The sequence below is a fragment of the Anopheles gambiae genome, chromosome X, assembly GCF_943734735.2.
Source record: "Anopheles gambiae chromosome X, idAnoGambNW_F1_1, whole genome shotgun sequence".
NCBI classification, from domain to species: Eukaryota; Metazoa; Arthropoda; class Insecta; order Diptera; family Culicidae; genus Anopheles; species Anopheles gambiae.
The window spans coordinates 23,236,293-23,250,420 of record NC_064600.1 but is presented as its reverse complement, the minus strand read 5'-3'; the positions used below and the strand labels follow the sequence as shown (position 1 = coordinate 23,250,420).

The following is a 14,128-nucleotide window of genomic DNA, read 5'->3' as shown; positions in this document are numbered from 1 at the left end:
GAAAGACCGACATGCTCTCTCCGCATACGCGTGTTTCATTGATGCGGGTGAAGTCCTCGGAAAAACGTCTCTGAAAGAGAAGCATTTGTCCTTTTATACGATTTATATTCACTAACTCGTTAGGGTCCGTGACATATCGATCATAGGCGGACTTCAACCCCCTGTAGAGCAGTTCCTGATGCAAGCGAAAACTTTGGTACCGTTCATTCGTTTTCCAACGGAAAAACGACTTTATTTTAGGCTTCGCGAGCTCAACCCACCACTGCATCCACGAGCCGTAATTTCTACGCTGTCTGGTCCAATAGTTCCACTTGCATCCGAGCTCCTCCAGGTTTGCGTCAGTTAATACATGTGGTCTCAGTTGCCAATAGCCATTGCTGTGCGAACGGCTCGGCGGGATTGGAAGGCAAACACGAACGGTAAGCGCCTTGTGATCGGAAAAGGACAAGAGATGCATACTGGTCGCTCTTAACTGTGTTTTAAGTGAAGAGGAGACATAACAACGATCAATACGTGAACCCGAACCACTTGTGACATAAGAAAACTCCACTGAGTTACCTGTGAGAAGCTCCCAGCTGTCGCACATGCCCATGTTGCTTACAGCGTTTTGCAAAGAAAGGCTAAAATTTCTAGCGCCCGTCACATCTTTCGGCTGCAACACGCAGTTAAAGTCACCCGCTAGAATAACATGGTTACATGCATTCCGCAAATAGAATGGTAACGTTCGCCCGAAAAAATCCTCCCTTTCCGCTCTCCGCTGACTGCCCGAAGGAGCGTAAACATTGCACAGGGTGGCATTGTTCTCGAGTCGAACGCAAATCAGACGAGAATCTAAGCTGCGCTCGACATGGGAAAATTTTAAATGTTGACGTAAAGCGATCGCCGTACCCCTCCCCGTCACATCAACATTGCAAATTACGTTATATCCAGGAATCGATAGATCTGAAATACATACTTCTTGCAGAAATATGATGTCCAGGTCCATCGTCCTAATAAATGTTTTGAGGACTTCCAGCTTTGTCGCGTTAGAAATCGCATTAATATTAATAGTAGCTATATTATAGCTACTACCAAGATTACTACTTACCGGGTTAGGATCCATCGCAACAAAACTTAATTAATCTGTAGTGAAGTTGTGTGTTTTTTTGGCGGTCGACCAGGCTTACGCTTGGACGCGCTCATAACACTAAATGTTGACGAACATGAGGCGTCACTCTCATTATCCGTTTCCGGATTTTGCTTGCGTTTAACCGCAAGCGGTTCGTCGTGGGAAGGGATGGAAAAGGATGTGGAAGGGATTGCGAGCGGCTCTTTGAACATTAAGGCACCTGAAAGCGCCCGGCATTCCACCCTCATGGGCTCAGATGCAGCCGCATCGTTAGCATCAGTGGCAGCATCCGTAGCAGCGGCAGCATCGGCAACAGCAGCGGAAACAGCGGCACTGATAGTAGCGGCAGCGGCAGTATCATTGGCAGCAGGAGCAGTAGGAGTAAGCAAAAGTAGGAGCATCGTCATTTTCTACATGCGTTGCGACGGCACTAACGGCAGCACGCATCTTCTCCTCGGGTTGCTCACCACTGGCTTTCACGCTCCGCTTCGGACCCGAAGGCGTAGCGAGAGTTAGCGGTTCGATCGGGATCACAAGCCGATTAGCCACTTTCGATGCAGTGCTCGCTGGTGGCTTAGTAGTGTTTGTAAGGGAAGTGATTTTGGCCTTCCCTTTGCGCCGTCCCGTGGTGTTAGTACCTGCGGTACTAGTTGATGCTGTGTTCGCATCAGATATTTGTGCTGGTGCTTGCTTAACGGTACTTGCGTAGGATTTTGCCGCACCGCTGTTGAGGAGCTGACCCACACGGTTTTGGATGCAGCTAATACCGTGATGCAAAGCTTCATTGCAGTGACGGCAAGTTTGCTGCTGTCCGCGATACAACACACCGGTCATCTCACCACACACAGTAATGAAGGAAGGGATGGGTTTCGCCAGCTTCATGCGCACTATGCGCACACTCGAAGGAATCCCGGCAAGCCGCGTTTCGGCTCCCAAAACATCGGGCACAATAGCCCAGTCCGCAAAAAGCCGAAGTTTTGTATGGGATCGTCTTGTACTCATATGTACCCACTTACGTACCCACTTGCAGTAGACCCAAGTAGCAGAGCCGAAGTTGTTGAGAGGTTTTTCTGTGTGCCAAAGCGAGAGGCCCTGTCTTCTCTCTCTAGATTTTGGACGGCAAACCGCCGCCCGTGTAGAGGTGTGTGGGTGTGACGAAAAACGATGGATGAAAAAGGGGGGAAGCGGGGTCTGAAGTCTTTCGTTCGTCACACACACATGCATCTACCAGCGGATTGCGCTGGACCGAGTCTACCCATCTCTCTCGATCTACCATCATTTTTCTGCTATCGCGCTCATCTGGGACTTGCAAAATTCTCTCGCAGTACAAATCGATTACGCCAGCGCAGTGCGTTCTCTCAATACATTTTTCTCCTCAAATCTGAGCAAGTGCTGTCAAAATAGTGAAGCCATTTCGAAAGGACAAACACAAGTGAAAAGTAAAAGTGGTTTATCAAGTGAAGCTAGGTAAATTTGTTTTGTGTCAGCATTGTAACATTACAAATAGACTTACATTAATTTGTTCAATACAGCAAAAAATGAATAACATGGATAACATGGAAAACATGGACTACATGGATGCGTCTCTGGAGGCATCTAAGCAATCCGGGCAATATTATCGCCAGATGCAAATGCGCTCTGCACAACTGGTGTTAGAAGAAGAAGCAGAAACCAGCCGGGCTAATGTGCAGATTGGTAAGTATAATTTTGTGAAACACTTGTTTGTGGTGATGTGGGGTTGTGAAAGTGGTAGTAAATGTGAATATATAATTAATTTTGTCTTAGCATCAAGTGATTGTAATGTTGTGTTGTTGTTACGTTGTGAATGTGTTTATCAATTTAATCTCAGAGTGAAATGTCCGGGTATGTATGGTGTTTTTTCGCAACTTTAACAAAAAATAGTTAAGCATTCTGAACCAAAACTAAGCGTATCTTTAATTGAACTGTGGTGCAGTGTGGTGTTAAAAACAAATTTTGGTTTTATTCGGGATAATCGGAACAAAAAAGCGATTGCGTAGTACTGTCGATATCTCGTACGTGTCCGTCATGGTCATGACATGCCCGTCATGGGTTCAAAGCTAGAATGGGCCTTCCTACCGTGGCAAAGAGAAATTATAAAAATATTTTGTTTTGGCTAAAATGCATTTTGCGTACTAAGATAGTGTTGGAAAAGGGTAAGGATAAAGGGTTCAAGCATCGTATGGACCGTCACCTTTGGCTCGATAGTTGGCTTCATTTCATAGTTCATTTAAAAAGAATGCATTTGTATGAAAAACCAGATTTTTGAAAATCTCGCAAAAATCGCATGGCTTGACGAGAATAATTTCAGAACATTTTTGTATGGAAAAACGTGCCAACTAAAAAGCAAATATTCAATAGTTGGCGGGGAAACTATGTTCAACCAGTGAGTGCAAACTGTTGTAGTGGGTACAGGCAGGCCTTGACCGATAGCGGTTGTTGTGCCAAAGAAAAAAAATATATATATAAGATAAGGTTGTGTGTAACAATACAAATATCGTCACGCAGTTTAAGTGAAGAAGCACATTTTGCAAGGAAAAACAATGCTTAACATTTTATCCTCTATGTTTATATTTATGTTTATGTGATTGTAATCTGTGCATTGATGCAAGTGTTTTGTAAAAAATGTGCTTATAAATCTGTAGGTGTGCCGATACCTTTTCGCAGAACTGACCAATCTGTGAATACAAAATAACTCATAGATTTCAAATCTACGAAAAGGTACATCAGGCGTAACCAACGGCTGGGAACGTAATTAGTAAAATAATAGGTTTATAAACATTTTAGCTACTGAACCACAACCACAAGCAGTTGTGGAGGATCCATTCGAAGTGTCGAACATTTTCGAAGCTGGTGTAGAGGGTGGCACAATCGATATTTCTGGTGACGAGGATTATGACGAGGATGGTCACGAGGATGGTGAAGGTGCTAATAAAGCATCTAAAACCCCCGGGTTTGATTTGCACGCGCATTCACTGGAAGAATGTTTTAGATATTGGGCTTTGAAGACCAATGCGGCTCATTCTTCCGTTAATTTGTTGCTTCATATTATTCGTGAGCGGACAAATTTTTTACTCCCTAAGGACGCACGGACGTTGTTGAGAACAAGCACGGCGCCCAAAACAATATTAAACGTCGCGGGGGGGCAGTTTTGGTATAATGGCCTTGGACCGTGTCTTGAAAAAGCATTCAGGTGAGAATATGTTAAAATAATATAGTTTTTTTTATATAGTATATATAAAAAGTAGTTTTATAGATTTATTAAGGCTTAAGGAGTCACAGCCGGTTTAGTGGTATATGCTTATCATGAGTTCAAGCCCCCTATGGATTGTGCATAACCCGTCCCCTCTCCCCTTCACCCCTATCAATGATACGTGAGTCTGATTATCCTGCTATGAGTTACAGATACCCAAACCCATTATTGGCACAGACACGTCGGTTTGTCGGTGCTTACAGGGCCACTACGCTTTTACCGCCAAAGAAGGCAGGCACAATATTTCACACTTCCTCTATCTTTATAGTTTAACTAATATTTGATATGTGTAATATTTTTTTATTTTAGAAAACAGAGGATAATACCCGGCACAAAACTACCTATCATTTTGAATATTGATGGAGTGCCTTTGCACAAAAGTAGTCGAACGGCATTTTGGCCAATTTTGGCCAAAGTACACAAAATGCCTTACATTAAACCTATGACGGTGGCAATATTTTGTGGGACAAAAAAGCCTGATTCACTGGAGGAATACCTTCGTCCGTTGGTAAATGATTTTAATCAAATCATTGACAACGGAGTACTTGCAGGTTCTCCTCCTACTTTGGTGAAGATTGAAGTACATGCAATTGTGGCTGATTCCCCAGCACGTGCATTTCTTAAAGGTAATGACAAAAATGGAGCTTGTTTCACGATGTTTTAACACTTTATTCCTAGGTGTGGTGTCACACGTAGGGCATCACGGCTGCTTGAAATGCACGGCAGTTGGATATTATCATCCAACATCAAGAACAACGTGCTTTCCATCAACCAGTGCTGCTCCGAGGACGGACTTAGAATTCCGTGCGGGTGTTTATAAGGAACACATAAAAGAAAAAACCCCACAATTAGAATTGAAGAAATACAATATGGTAAAACAAATGCCGGTGGATGATGACCTGCATCTTTTCTACTTAGGTATACAACGCCGGCATTTGCAAGGGAAGGTGTACGGATTGTGGGGGTCGGAAAAGTGGGCTGCAGAAATGGTTGAACAAATTTCGTTGCATTTGGTAAGCATAGTTTTGCCATCGGAGATCCATCGCAAACTACGCAAGTTGGACGATTTGAAGTTTTGGAAAGGCTCTGAGTACAGTTCTTTCCTACATTATGCTGCTCCTGTCGTTTTGAGAGGCAGAGTTAGCGAAAATGAATACAACCACTATATGCTTTTCAATTGCGCTACAAAATCCTTTGCTCAAGAACATTTAAAAACCAATGGACAAGCGCTGGATATTTGCTTGAACAATTTGTTGCCGACTATGATAAAATTTACGGGGAAGGGTACGTGAGCAGTAATGTTCATAATTTGCTACATGCTACAGAGGAAGTAATGGACCTTGGAACTCTCCATGAAACATCGACATTCGATTTTGAAAATGCGCTTCAAGGTAAGACACGCATGCTAAGAAGTGGTTACAAAAATTTGGAGCAAGTAATAAACCGGCTGTCCGAGTTAGACAATTTAACTGCTCCAGAACCAATGAAATTTTTTTATGACATCGAAATTCACGGTACTAACGTAACAGTTCTCATGAACAATTATGTATTGAAGAAAGGAAATAGAGATGGTTGGTTTCTTTCCACAGGACAAGAAGTTATCCAATATTGTTCGGCAGCGAAGGTATCTTCTGATCGAAGGTAAAGCTGATTGGCAGAAAGAAAGAAGCCTTCATCTTCCCGCTTTCTTCAACATACCTTTTCACATTTGAATGCAACATAAATGAAATTGCTAGAACCATGGTCGAGCTAAGTCCATCAGAAGTGTTTTGTAAACTTGTGGCCATTCCGTTAAATGAAGATGGAGACACTTTTTTCACACCTTTAATACACACCCTTCCCGACATTGACAACATTTGAACAACGGTAAGTTTTGTTTGTAATAAAAATAAATATTGTTTATTTAGTGCGCGTCTGATATTATTCACATCATAATTTTTATTAATTAATTCATAAAAAAAGGCCTGGCCATAATTGATAAATAATAATTCAAAAATGCAACTAATTAATAAGAAATAGAACAGCTTGGCCTAGTTACTTCATAATTGTTCATAAATAAAACTATGAAAAAAATTAAAATAATTATTATGGCCTATTAAAATTAAAATAATTATTAATAAATAATTATGGCCTGGCCATTATTAGTTCATAAGCTTTCATAACTAAAACTAATTAAAGTAAAAATAACTTTTTATGGTCTGGCCGTTTTTGAATTGCAAAAGATCACATTTTGTTGTTAGTAATTAATCTTAAATAACTTATTCTAATTTCTTATTCTATTTATTATTTACATTTTCTTTGCCAATTTTAACATGTGGAGCTGGTTTTCTCGCACCAGTTAATGTGGTCCTCCGCATGGCATTATGGTTTTTTTTTGACAAAAAATGTTTCTACTTCTTCATCTTCCAGATTGCCAAGATCCTTGAATAGTTCCAACACATTATTCAATTCCTTCAAACTTATCTTCTTACCTCTGCCGCTCCAAGAACACTTAGCGAATAATTTTTTTGAAAAAACAACATCGATTGCGCGATGTAAAATGTAATTCGTTCTACTGTCTGCTGCTTTTCGTAAAATAAACATTTTTACGTTTTCTCGAAACTGTTCATCGACTCCTAAAAGAGCATCGAACCCTTCAAGATCACTTTCGTTGTCCAGTGGATGAAAAACAAATTTTTGTACACTACTTTGCTTCGGAGGGCCAATGGCTCCCGATTGAACCGCATGCTGAACAAATTGGTACAATGAATTAAGGGTACGAAGTATTATGCGATTGTCCACCGTTTGACTAGCAGGCGATTCAACTGGAGCCGGGAGCGGTTCAACTGAAGACACGTCATTAGCATTTGGGATATCATCGATCTGCCAACTTTCTTCTATAATTGATGATACATCAATATCATCGCAACGCTCCGCTAGTGATGATGTCATTGTAGACGGTATTTTGTTTTGTGATGATGTTGAAATAATTCCTGAATCTATGTCTTTTTCCGATTCAACGCCTACCAACGAGGAATTCACTGGCGCAGGAGTTTTCCGCACGATGGGTACTGGAGTAAAGGGCTTCATATCGAAAGGCACAACATCAATCAGTTGCGGTGAACTGATATTTTTTTAATGCTGGCAGAGGAGCACACGAATTATATATGGAAGCGGCATTTGACGATGAAGGTTTTTTCGGTAAGGGTTTGGAACGTTTCTTTCGCGATTGGTCCCCATCACCTGACTTGTTTCTGTTTTTATCTATAGTTCTCTTTCCAGGTTGTAAAGCAGTTTCTGATGGCACAAGTGCTCCAAACGACGACGGAAGCATTGGAGGAACCAGCGATATTTGGGATGTTCCAGCCGTACCAGGCACTTCACTAGAGCACGGTAGTGGTCCGTCTGCTACGAAAGGAAACGGAGACAATGAAGGTAGAGGTGTCGTCGGTGATGTCACTTTTGCTCCGGATGGTTTCAAAAACTTCGACGGCACCCCCTTCGTACTTGACGACAACGGAACTAGCGGTGGGGGAAACGTTGTGCTTATCGTTTTAAACGCACCTGCTGGCAACACACGTGCTGGTGGAAATTTTGGCGGCAGCGTCGTCGATGGTCCAGCCATTCCGGAATGCAATGGAGTTACCGGAGGACGCAGCACAATCGACGATAAAATCTTTGAACTTGTCGTCGGGTGCTCACCGGTACGCGGCGAAGGAAGCGGTTTCGATGGATCTGCCGCCTTCGTCGGCAGCGGAGACGAATGAGCCGGGAACGTGAAGCGTACCGTTTTAAGCGCACTTGTTGGCAACACACGTGCTGGTGGAAATTTTGGCGGCAGCATCGTCGATGGGCCAGCCATTCCGGAATGCAACGGAGTTACCGGAGGACGCACCACAATCGACGATAAAATCGTTACACTTGTCTTCGGATGCACAGCGGTATGCGGCAAAGGAAGCGGCTCTGATGGCTCTGCCACCCCAGTCGACAACGGAGACAAAACAGCAGGGATTGATACCCTTGATGTAGCCATACTTGGCGGATCCGTCATGTAAGTAGCTGTTTGAATCTTATTCTGCTAAAACGTAATGATATACAATGTTTCTATTAGAAGATATAAACCAAGCATGTAAAGCAATGTAATCACTTACAATGTTGTTATTAATATCCATTTTAACTCAAATTAGGAACAAGTTCACTTTCAACTTGTTTAACTTAACAACGAACAAATTCACTTTCACTGGATAATCAGATCAACTTTGTTTATGATTATTTCATTACCGATAGACGAAAACAGCCGGACGCGTGAAATTAAAAGCCAAACTCAGTCAAAATTCAAAACACAGCGCAGCGAAAATGCCGCTAAACAAGAAGAGTGCCAAAATGTGTATGAAAAAAACAACATGTTTGCGGAGAGAGAGAAATACACTGTCCGCTTGAGTGCAAACAAAGCTGTCCTTTTCTTTCCTCTGTCATCCGAAATGTGTGTGCGTGAGCACAGAGCGCGTGGAGCATGCATTAGTGTGCGTGTAACCACCCAGATCAAACGCTTGAATGTGTGCGTGACGAATGATTCGGGCGCCTGTGGCGACCCAACAGTCAAAAGCCGAAGATTTTATATTGACCTTTCGTTTTTTCTATCTGTCTCTCGCTCTAATTTGAGTGATTTTCCCTTCGTGAGTATCCACGAGCTCCCTAGTGTGGTTGTTGTTGTTGGAAGTTGAAACCGAACCCCCTTCGTGCGCTGCCAAAATCAGCGAAGAACGAAATCGAGTGGCTCAAGCGAAAAAACGAAAAAAATGATAAACGAGTGTGCTGTGCGAATAACACAAACGCACGCACAAGGCGACACCCGAAATTTGGTGCGATACCGGCTTTCAGTGGTGCAAGTACACACATGCACACATTTGGCCACACCAGCGCTCTGTTCTAGTGCAGGTAGTTTTCTGCAGTCCACGGTGATACTACACACAGCCACGCACTTGGTGATACACGCTGTGTGGTGCGGTGCGGTGGACGTTCAGAATTCAGTGGTGCAAATACACACATGCATACACTTGGCGACACACGCTCTGCTGTGCGATGAGATTTGTGTTCTGTGTCCAGTGGTGCAAATACACACACACACGCACTTGGCTACACACGCAGTACGGCGCGGTTGGCTTGGCAGAAGCGCATACACACATTCACGCAGTAGGCTTTACTTTCAGTCCAGTGAGGTTGGTGCTTGTGTGGTGTTTCAGCGCTTGGTTGTCAGCGAATAAACCCCATGAAAAATTAAGATTTGTTAAATTTGAGGTAAGTAAAAGTGATTAAAATTATCAACCAACATCCCCCCTTCTAATTAATATAATTTTTCTTCCATTTCATGTGTGTTTCACGGCGAACGGAGACAACAAAACCTGTGGCTGTGTCGTCGTGTTGGAGATGGTGGGCCGTACAGTGCAGCGAGAACTAGGCGCGACAGCGATGAGGAGCAGAAAGTGTTGTGCTAATTTTTCTCTGTGCGAGTGTAAAAAGTGTTTGTTAAATTATGTGCGTTAATTTAGAATTAAGTGCAGTGGTTATTGTGCATGTGTTGTGTTTTTTTTTGTATTTATGTTATATAAAATATTCAATAAATCGAATCATGTTGATATAATGGTTCGCACTGTATCATTTCGGAAAGAAATCCTGGCAAAAAAGGGGGAGGGGGCTATTTTTACGAAGGGTCGTGCCGAACTCCGTTTGGGTTTTGCTTCGGCTTCGGGTTTGCTTCGGCTTCGGGACCCGACGGATCGCTTGAATAATTTCGCCAACTCAGCTTCAAAGTCAGCTTCAACCCAGATAGCAAAGCCGAAGGCCTTTGTATGGGAGCCATCGCGCTGATCAAGGCTCACTTTTTCGCGCGCATAAAGCAAAAAGTGCGCGAAGGCGAAAAAAAACCCGAAAGCGCTTCGTGTCCTCTCTCGTGTTTCTAGTTTTATTCTCTCTCGCATGTCATCACTCTCTCCCAGTTTTTCGGATTGAAATGAGAATTCACTCTCTTGATTTGGTTGCGGCAGTCTAGCTGCTTCACACTCTTTATTCTCTTCTTTTTGCAGTTCCCACAAGAGGATTCACACATGTGTTCTCACATACTTACATACACACACACGGTGGTTGGAAGCCTGGTGCGGCTGTTTCCAATTCTGCCTTTTCTTCTTCCCTCTTCACACCGCGCTGGAGCCCGTGGTGGTGCGCGTGTTCAGCCTGCTTGGTTCAGGAAAGATGTCATCAGATTTGGCGCACCTCAACCGCGGTGTTGTATGAAGGCTGTTGATGAAAATACACAATTAATAGACACACTTTGTTAAAAAGATTACACTTCATTTAAAGATGTGACAAACTTACCTTTGTGCTTGAGGATCAATTGAAACTTGAACGCCTGTGCACACAGTGTCACACTTTTTAAGTAGTTTGAGGAACAGCTAGCGGTAGCAGCACACATCTGAAGCTTGTAATGTGCAAAACATTGCATATTAGAATAATATTAGAATTAGAATAAATGTCACATAGCACTAGACACTTAGAAAAAGACACTTACCCAAACAAATAGATGATAAAAGTTCGTCCTCCGATGAAGCAGAAAGAACACCGCGGATGGCGCAGTATGTAAAGTGTTTCACGCAGGAAAAATAGTTCACGCAGCAGACAAACACACACTCTCACATCCACGGTTCAGAGCACACTGAAGTCGCTCTTTGGCTTGGATGGAAAAGACCAAACACCCTGATGAGTGCGATGGAAGAAAATGACGTGTGTTCAACAGAGATGGGTAGAATCCAACACACGAAGTGTGCAGGAGAATTCTCTTCGTGTGGCAAGAGAGAATTGACTAACACCCTGATGAGCGAGAACGCAACAAACGTTGTGGAATGTAGAAACGGGATAGGAATAGTAAGCGAAGGCAGTTTGTGGACATGAGGGGGTTGAAACTGGGAGAAAAAAGCTTCGGTTGCTACTTGGGAATCTCAGCGGATCTCTGAGTGCTGGTGACCGGTGGGGAGGCTCTCGACACGACTGCAAACGAGAGCTTTGTGTAGAGCTTTGTAGGGAGCTCAGATTACACAGGCCGCCGTCGGTTTTTGCGTCCTTGGGGAAGTGGAAATGTGGTTTCACGCACATATAGACACCTTCCACCCGAACGATCGCGTTCACACATACTATCACGCTCTGATTTCTTCTGCACCTCACGCATACCAATGTGTTTGCTCCACCCCCTTTTCGGATTGCTTATAGAAATGATGAGGCACACATGTTTACTTTTGCTGTATGCACACATTCGCATGCGGTTTATTCCAACTTTTTCTCTCCCTTCCAACACGTGCTTTGGCATACTCACACTGTGTAGACGGCAGAACGGTCTCCCCCTTCCGCGTACGGGGTACCATCAGAGCTGCGTGCTGGCTTTAGTTTTTCCTCCTCTAGTTCTTCCTTTCTCCTACCGCTCCCGGGGGCTGCGCGCGTTTCGACAGGTTCTTAGCGCAATCCAGTGCGTTGTTTTGTGGCTGAGTTGTGCTGAACGCTGTCAATAAAAATGAACCAATAATTAATGTATGTAGTACGTATTACTTTGGATAGTTTTGCGTATATCATGAGAGCAACACTTACCTTAATATTTTAAAACTGGAAAACAATTTCTTTCCGTCACCCACTTTGAAGATTGTTGATGATGCCAACAGGTAGGCGTTGAAGAATGGCGCATGCACCTGTAACTTTGAAGACGATAAGCATTAGTTGAATTAGTACATTGAAGCACATATGAGATCAAGAACCTTACCTCAACAAGTTAGCTAGGATAAATCATTCCACAATGGAATAAGAGGCAACACTGCGCAAAACGTAAACAAGGAAAGTAGGGGACACAAGAAATCGCGCATCACTCCCGCACATCCTTCCACAACGAAAGTTCTGGACAGACTGAGGATGCCTAACTCCCGGATGAGTGCGATAGCAGAAAAAATCATGGTAGATCGAGAGAGATGGGTAGACTCGGTGTAGCGCAATCTGCTGGTAGATGCATGTGTGTGTGTGACCAATGAAAGACTTCAGACCCCGCTCCTCGCGTTTTTCATCCATCATTTTTCGTCACACGCACACACCTCTACACGCGCGGCGGTTTGCTGTCCAAAATCTAGAGACAGAAGACAGGGCATCTCGCTTTGGCACACAGAAAAACCTCTGAACAACTTCGGCTCTGCTACTTGGGAGTGAGCACTTCACCGAAGCGGTTCAGCTCAGCGGAAACGTTTTCGTCGGGGATTCCTGGCGGAAGATCACGGATTTTCACCTCCGTCGCACCATCCACCATCTCGATCGGAATCGGATACTGCTTCCCCTCGTGCGTGATGCAGTGCTTTGCGTTGCACCATCTTCACATCCACACCCGTTTCTAGTTCATATATATATATATATATATATATATATATATATATATATATATATATATATATATATATATATATATATATATATATATATATATATATATATATATATATATATATATATATATATATATATATATATATATATATATATATATATATTTGATTTCTTCTTTTTTTTTGCAGCCCTCCCAGAGGCGTACATTTTCGAGTAGCCCTCCCAGAGGCGTCCTCTTTTTACACTCGGCCCTCTCAGAGACGTTCGTTATTATTATTATTTTTGTAACCCTCCCAGAGGCGTACATTTTTCGAGTAGCCCTCCCAGAGGCGTCCTCTTTTAACACTCGGCCCTCTCAGAGGCGTTCGTTATTATTATTATTTTTGTAGCCCTCCCAGAGGCGTACATTTTCGAGTAGCCCTCCCGGAGGCGTCCTCATGTTACAAGTAGCCCTCCCAGAGGCGTACCTTATTCTTTTGTTTTATTAGTATCATTGTTACATATATATATTTGATTTCTTCATTTTTTTTTGCAGCCCTCCCAGAGGCGTACATTTTTCGAGTAGCCCTCCCAGAGGCGTCCTCTTTTTACACTCGGCCCTCTCAGAGGCGTTCGCTATTATTATTATTATTTTTTGTAGCCCTGCCAGAGGCGTACATTTTCGAGTAGCCCTCCCAGAGGCGTCCTCATGTTACAAGTAGCCCTTCCAGAGGCGTACCTTATTCTTTTGTTTTATTAGTATCATTATTAAATATATATTTGATTTCTTCATTTTTTTGCAGCCCTCCCAGAGGTGTACATTTTTCGAGTAGCCCTCCCAGAGGCGTCCTCTTTTTACACTCGGCCCTCTCAGAGGCGTTCGTTATTATTATTATTATTATTATTATTATTATTATTTTTTGTAGCCCTCCCAGAGGCGTACATTTTCGAGTAGCCCTCCCAGAGGCGTCCTCATGTTTCAAGTAGCCCTCCCAGAGGCGTACTTTATTATTTTGTTTTTTTAATTATTATTATATATATATTTGTCTTATTCTTCTTTTCTTTTTTTTGCAGCCCTCCCAGAGGCGTACATTTATCGAGTAGCCCTCCCAGAGGCGTCCTCTTTTTATGCTCGGCCCTCTCAGAGGCGTTCGTTGTTATTATTATAATTTTTTGTAGCCCTCCCAGAGGCGTACATTTTCAAGTTCGCTTGCAAACGTCAACGAGAGAGGACGTGTTGTTGTTTTGATTTGCAAGTCATAATGTGTACGACCGAAAGATATGGAAGGAACACCTTCAATATCGACTATTCGGAGGCTCCTAAGCGACCCACCCTGGAAGAAACCGTGAACTTTCTTTTTGAAGTGCTAGAAACGGGTGTGGAT

General features: G+C 43.1%; 1 long non-coding RNA gene across 1 annotated transcript; it reads right to left on the bottom strand.

Annotated features, from left to right (window-relative positions):
- Positions 1-11,637: 11,637 nt before the first annotated feature.
- On the bottom strand, positions 11,638-12,727 carry LOC133391094 (uncharacterized). Its single transcript, XR_009764588.1, has 2 exons — positions 11,991-12,727; positions 11,638-11,904 (listed from the first exon to the last, which is right to left on the bottom strand). It is a non-coding gene; the product is annotated as an uncharacterized LOC133391094 (long non-coding RNA).
- Between the last annotated feature and the right edge of the window lie 1,401 nt (positions 12,728-14,128).